General features: G+C 45.0%; 1 protein-coding gene across 2 annotated transcripts in view; it reads right to left on the reverse strand.

The window, feature by feature from the left end:
- The window catches only part of LOC134061800 (copine-8), a 136,131-nt gene that overhangs the window by 93,275 nt on the left and 35,356 nt on the right, over positions 1 to 7,500 (reverse strand). The gene's annotated exons all lie outside the window — the stretch shown is intronic.

Here is a 7,500-nt window from a genome sequence, read left to right on the forward strand (position 1 = left end):
TGTGCATAAGTAACTTAATTATGTTAGAAATGTGTGTGTGTGTGTGTGTGTGTGTGTGTGTGTGTGTGTGTGTGTGGTGTGTGTGTGTGTGTGTGTATGTGAGTGTGTGTGTGTGTGTGTGTGTGTGTGTGTGTGTGTGTGTGTGTGTGTGTGTGTGTGTGTGTGTGTGTGTGTGGTGTGTGTGTGTGTGTGTATGTGAGTGTGTGTGTGTGTGTGTGTGTGTGTGTGTGTGTGTGTGTGTGTGTGTGACGGTAGAGGAGTGCTAAAAGTGAAAACATATGCAGGCCAACATCACTTTAAAAAACAAACACCACTGAATAAGAAGGAAGAACAGAAACGCACTTACAGAAATGGTCATGCAAGCTATTCGGACGACATGACTAGCAAGCAAAGCAGAAAAGCACGCACACAAGCAGACAAAAAGAAGGCCTGAAAGAAAAACAGACAACAGAAAAGAGAAAAAGAGAGAGAAAGAGACAAAGAGAAAGGAAGAGACACAGTAAACACAAGAGCATTCCGGTGAAGAAGTTCAGTAGAGTCACACAGCCACAGAACAGAGCAGAGGTGCAGAGCAGAAGAGAGCACAGCCACACTGAAGAGTGAAACCATCTTTTACTAATCAATCACAGCCTCAGGGTGATCGATCAGGACACCACAGATAAGATTTGTGCCGGAGTGAAAAGCCAGGTGAACACTCAGAAGAGCTAGGTGAACAGTCAGAAGAGCTAGGTGAACAGACAGAAGAGCTACTGTATACTGTAGGTGAGCACTGAGCAGTCAGAAAAGCTAGGTGAACAGTCAGGTCAGAAAAGCTAGGTGGACAGTCAGAAGAGCTAATTGAACAGTCAGAAAAGGTAGGAGAACAGTCAGAAAAGCTAGATGAATAGTCAGAAGAGCTATAGGTGAGCAGACAGCAGAGCTATAGATGAGCAGTCAGAAAAGCTATAGGTGAGCAGTCAGTAGCTGTGTAAGCAGACAGCAGGAAGCAAAGTAGTAAAGTCCTAAAGCTAACGCTAAAGCTAAAACAACATGAATAGAGTCATACTAATTACAGTGCATGCAAATGCACTGTACTGTTCTTCCTAGGCTTCTTATAGTTATTATTATTCCGCTTACCACTTTTTCTAACCGCAATTTCTCTTCAACCGTTTAACTTAGAAACTTCATTCAAACTTTGTAACGTAGGTATTCTAATGGATCGGGTTGCTATGACTTTTCAACTTTGTAACTTTTACACTTTTTGAACTATTAAATAAAAACTAGAAATGCAATTCCAAGGAATTACCAGTGCATGAAAATGCAAAAAAATGTAGATATGGCTACTAAGGTGTAGCTAGGGTAAACATGGTGGTTGCATAGTTTAAAGAGAGTTGATAGTGTTAAGGTAGACATTTTAAAGCTTAAACATTCCTGTTCTAACTTAACTAATAATTTCTAACAGGTATTCTAAAATGTTAACTATGCTAACAATGCTAACCAGGTTGATAAGTTAACTTAGCTGATGATTTCTAGCAGTAATGCTAAAAAATGCTAACTATGCTAACATTGCTAACTATGTTGACTATGCTAACCACGTTGATTAGCTAACTTAGCTAATCATTTTAGCAGTTGTGCTAAAAATGCTAACTATGTTAACAATGCTAACTATGCTAACAATGCTAACCAGGTTGATGAGCTAACTTAGCTAATCATTTTTAGCAGTTATGCTAAAAATGCTAACTATGTTAACAATGCTAACTGTGCTAACCATGCTAACAATGCTAACTTGCTAGTGAGGACTTTTATTTTGAAACAGTAGTTGCTAGGGTATCCATGGTGCCCACTATCAAGAATAAAGAAGTTACTGTAGTATAATCATGTTGGTTGCTATGGAAACTGTCAAAAACGCTTAATTTTAATGGTTGCTATGTTGGTTGCTAGGTACATGGAGGATTCATTTAGTTGACTGGAGGCATAGTTGATGATAAATGACAGTTGGAATGGTTGAACAGTTAAATAGTTGAGTAGTTTCAGTGGTTAAATGATTTAATAGTGTATTATTGCAGTGAGGACTTTTATTTTGAAACAGTTGTGGACAGAGGAAACAGTTAACAGGATATGTAGTCTTCACAGAGAGATTGTATGCTTAAAGCCTGAGAGAGAGAGGGCTGCTGCAGGTGGGGCTGGCCACCTGGCATAAGATTCTAATTGCTCAACGACCCGATTGTGATGTCATAGAGGCCAATGTTAAGTCTATGGGGAAATTTTTAATAGTTTTTAATTTATAGTTCAAAAAGTATAAAAGTTACAAAGTTGAAAAGTCATAGCAACCCGATCCATTAGAATACCTACGTTACAAAGTTTGAATGAAGTTTCTAAGTTAAACGGTTGAAGAGAAATTGCGGTTAGAAAAAGCTGTCAGCGGAATAATAATAAAGAAAATAATAATAAGAAGACTAGGAAGAACAGTACAGTGCATTTTCATGCACTGTAACTATTCAAAATTTCCCCATAGACTTAACATTGGCCTCTATGACATCACAATCGGGTCGTTGAGCAATTAGAATCTTATGCCAGGTGGCCAGCCCCACCTGCAGCAGCCCTCTCTCTCTCAGGGTTTAAGCATACAATCTCTCTGTGAAGACTACATATCCTGTTAACTGTTTCCTCTTTCCACAACTGTTTCAAAATAAAAGTCCTCACTGCAATAATACACTATTAAATCATTTAACCACTGAAACTACTCAACTATTTAACTGTTCAACCATTCCAACTGTCAGTTATCATCAACTATGCCTCCAGTCAACTAAATGAAACCTCCATGTACCTAGCAACCAACATAGCAACCATTAAAACTAAGCGTTTTTGACAGTTTCCATAGCAACCAACATGATTATACTACAGTAACTTCTTTATTCCTGATAGTGGGCACCATGGATACCCTAGCAACTACTGTTTCAAAATAAAAGTCCTCACTAGCAAGTTAACATTGTTAGCCCCTTAGTAGCCATATCTACAATTTTTTGCATTTTCATGCACTGGTAATTCCTTGGAATTGCATTTCTAGTTACAAGGTAATCTACAGGATGTGACAGTGAGATACAAAGATAACAAGACCCTGTGAACAGTGCAGGCGTGACAAATTACAATAAGCCGTATGAAAGCCGATTTGTTCCTTCACAAAAAAGTGGGGGTTTTTTTGTTTATTTTTAAATGCAAAGGTGTTTTGCAGGCAACAGAAAGTGACCAATCCTAAGGGAGTCGAATATATAGGCCACAGGGTTCAGGAGAAGGGCACAGAACACAGAGTTTAGTGCACAGGGATTAGTGGCCAGCGATTGGGATGCAGTCGAGGACATAAAGTTTAGGATATACGCTGAGGAAGGATGTAGGCCGTGGGAAACAGGAAGCGGGCCACAGGCCTCGGTCAGGTGTAGGGCGTAGGAGACAACGGCTTCCAGCTACGACCATTTTTCTGTGCCTAAAGTTATCAGATATTTTTGAAGCCACTCTGTATATGATTAATGATCTATTTTCAAAACCATAAACAGCTAAACTAGCTGGGCTGTTTTCGGGCACAGTGCCTGCCTTGAGCACGTGGTTAAGCCCGGAGGCTCAGGGAGACAGTCGGCGGTTTTGAAGCAGAGCAGGCAGCGGCTCTCCGGCCTGCGCTCTCACTTGAGGGAATCCCTACTGCCGAGGCGGGTCTCGCGGGGCGCTCCGGTTCCGAGTCGGCGAGGACATCCCCTTGAACCCTTGCGCTCACTCCCGGGAGCTAGTCCAGAAAAACTAGCCGGGCATCCCAGCATGCACTGCGGCTGTTCACTTCGCCCACACCGCCGTCACCTTCAGCAAGCACGCATGCTGCTGTTAGGGGGGAACGTGTGACGCAAATATCTCCTAAACATGTGAGCTTATTCTTCTCCTCTTTAGTCCTTCCTCTAATCTTTCACTTATTTCATTTCTGTCCCAGCAGCCTGTAAAGGGTTAGCTGTAGTTTATTATATAACCAGTGTGACATACAGTAGACAGGGCAAAATGGAGAGGGGAGCCTGTCAGCAGAGATCACCAGACCCATGACATGAGTAAGGGTCACTACAGAGAGCTGTCTGAGGCAGTGGCATGCTGACAAAAATATGATACACTTCAATTTAATGTAGAGTGACATGAGCGCTTATTTTTGGCCCCAAACCCTCCAAAAGGATTCATTTCTGGCGGGGGGGAATATGAGAACTGCTGGTCTGGTCTCCGCAAAGATAGTAACATCATACTAGTTGAGGTCAGCAACCTTTACTCTTAAAAGGGACATTTTTTTACCTGAAATAAAGTAGATTCTGTCTGGGGCCGCAAAATATTGGAACCGTTTAAAAGAAATCAGCTTTAACATCTCTATCATTATTAGCCTGTGGCATCAGTCATACTCCCCATACTCTGCATACCGTATGCTGTTTTGTACAGCTTGTAGCTTAACAACTATATGAAATTGTTAGAAACCATAAACAGCAAAGACTTATATTCTATAAGCTCCATTATTAGAGGCAGCCAGGAGCCAGCAGAGAGGAGCTAAAGGGCCACATGTGCCTGCCTGCCTGCCAAGTCCCTACTGCTCCTGCACTTAGATACCCACTACACGGGTCGGGTTAGTCCCTACTGCACTCAGATATTCACCACAAAGATAATGGGGAGTTCAAGGGCCACATGTGCCTGCCCCTGCACTCAGATATCCACCCAATGGGTGGGGTCAGTCCCTACTGCCCCTGCACTCAGATATCCACCCCACGGGTGGGGTCAGTCCCTACTGCCCCTGCACTCACCGCACGGGTGGGGTCAGTCCCTACTGCCCCTGCACTTAGATATCCACTGCATGGGCGGGATCAGTCCCTACTGACTCTGTCATGTACAGTATCTCTCCTGTAAGTTCTTTCCCTCCTCTCCTCTCACATTGCTCTCTCTTTCTAACCTCTCTCGTCTCATCTCGTCCCATCTCATCTCTCTCTCTACCTCTCTTCCTCTCTCCCTCTCTCTCCACCCCTCTCTCTCTCCATCTCTCTCTCTCTCCCTGCTCCTTCTATCACTACATCAGCCTGGGCGACTCTCTCTCTCTACCTCACTCTCTCTCACTCTCTCTCTGCTCCTTCTATCACTCCATCATCCTGGGCGACTCTCTCTCTCTCCCTCTCTCTCTCTCTCATCTGTCTGAGTGATGCGTCTCGCCCGCTACACACCAAAGGCCCGGCGCCGCCCACACACCACTGCTATATATAAGCGGCCCAAAGTGAGCGCAGGCGGATGCCAACGTTAGTCATGCATGTGTGTGTGTGTGTATGTGTGTGTGTTTGTGTGTGTGTGTGTGTGTGTGTGTGTTTGTGTGTGTGTCTGTGTGTGTGTGTGTGTGTGTGTGTGTGTGTGTGTGTGTGTGTGTTTGTGTGTGTGTCTGTGTCTGTGTGTGTGTGTGTGTGTGTGTGTGTGTGTGTGTGTGTGTGTGTGTGTGTGTGTGTGTGTGTGTGTGCGTGCTCCAAGGGTGACACGGGACCATCACAGCAGCCGGGTGAGTCAGAGAGGGATCATCAGGGGAGGAGTCAGCACACCCACCGCCCACAAGGACACACCCCCTCACATGTGTGGAGCACGCTGATATATCATAGGCTACCACCCGACCGTTGCGTCTAGCTCTGCCACCAGCACACTCAGGCCAATCCAAACTGTTTTCATCTGTTGCTCCTCGTTGGTGGAAGTAGAGTAGGGACATCCCTCTCCATCTTCAAAAAACTTCAGAAGACTCTTCAGAGAACATCTCCTCTCATTGCACTACTTACAACTAGTCTTGCTGATCCTTGACTTACCACCTGACTACAACTGACACTCAACTGTTTAAAAACATCACTCACTGATGCACTTATTACCTCCGCCAAGGAAGTTACGTTTTCATCGGGGTTTGTTAGCAAGATAACTCAAAAAAGGTATGGATGGATTTTGATAATCTTCAGGGAAGGTCTGAAATGACCCAAGGAAGAACTTATTCAATTTTGTGAGTGATCCGTATCACAGATAGATAGATAGACAGAGAGAGAGAAAGAGATGAAGAGGGTATGGAGCAGAGGGATATACCGTAAGAATGGAGAGAGAGAAAGATGAAGAACGGCAGTGGTGTGTTGGGACCTAATGTAATAGAGCGTCACATGCCGCTTGTGTGCAGAGGCCTTCAGAGGAGGGCGGAGGGGACACACACATCAGAGTCAGGTCAAAGGGCAAAGATCAGAGGTCAGGGTCAGAGACAGGTGAGTTATGGGGGACAGGTGAGTTATGGGAACAGGTGAGTTGTGGGGGACAGGTGAGTTGTGGGGGACAGGTGAGTTATGGGAACAGGTGAGTTGTGGGGGACAGGTGATTTATGGGGGACAGATGACTTATGGGAGACAGAAGACAGGTGAGTTATGGGAGACAGGTCAGTGGGAGACAGGTGAGTTGTGGGGGATAGGTGACAGGTGAAAGGTGACAGGTGAAAGGTGAGTTATTAGGACAGGTGACAGGCGATTCATGGGGGACAGGTGAGTTACGGAGGACAGGTGACAGGTGAGTTATGGGGACAGCTGAATTGTGGGGGACAGGGCAGTTATGGGGAACAGGTTAGTTATGGGAGACAAGGAAGTTATGGGGGACAGGTGACAGGTGACAGGTGAGTTGTGGGGGACAGGTGAGTTATGGAGGACAGGTGAGTTATGGGGGACAGCCAGGTGAGTTATGGAGGATAGGTGAGTTATGGGGGACAGGTGAGTTATGGGAACAGGTGAGTTACGGGGACAGGTTAGTTATGGGGAACAGGGGAGTTATGGGGGACAGGTGAGTTATGGGAGACAGGGAAGTTATGGGGGGACAGGTGACAGGTGAGTTGTGGGGAACAGGTGAAGGATGAGGAGCAGTGAGATCATTTCTGTAAGGTGAGAGGCTACACTGGCCTTTTTAGAACTTTTAGAACTTATTAGAACATAGCTGGGTCAACAGGGAACAGTTCTCCAGGTTCTCCAGGTCCAGGTTCTCAATCAACACTAAAAAAATAACTGCCCTCATATCTGCGCAACGAAAAAAACAATGAGAGCTGCTACATACATAACACCTACTGTAGATGCATGCATAGCTGTACATGGTATTGGCACTTGCTACACACAGAAAATAAAGCAGAATTCCCACACTGGTTCCATGCAAATCCTTGCAAACTGCAAGTACTCATATCTGGTTCTGTCACCTGTGCACTCACAACAATCCCAACTCTTCTCATCTGTTGCTCCCCATTTATGGAATGTGCTACCAGTTCCTGCCAGAGCAGGGGCGTCCTTATGTACCTTCCAAAACCTCCTGAAGACCCAATCTCTCTCTGCAACACTAATAGCTGGACATCTATAATCTAGCACTTACCACGACCTTCTTCCCTATCCCTTGCACAGTAATGTCACTGGCCCCTTGTAAACCTCTCTCCTCTCTCCTCGACGCTCTGTCCTCCAGGCTCATTTCTCCAGGCTTGTT

This window comes from Sardina pilchardus, chromosome 17 (genome assembly GCF_963854185.1).
Source record: "Sardina pilchardus chromosome 17, fSarPil1.1, whole genome shotgun sequence".
Classification (NCBI taxonomy): Eukaryota; Metazoa; Chordata; class Actinopteri; order Clupeiformes; family Clupeidae; genus Sardina; species Sardina pilchardus.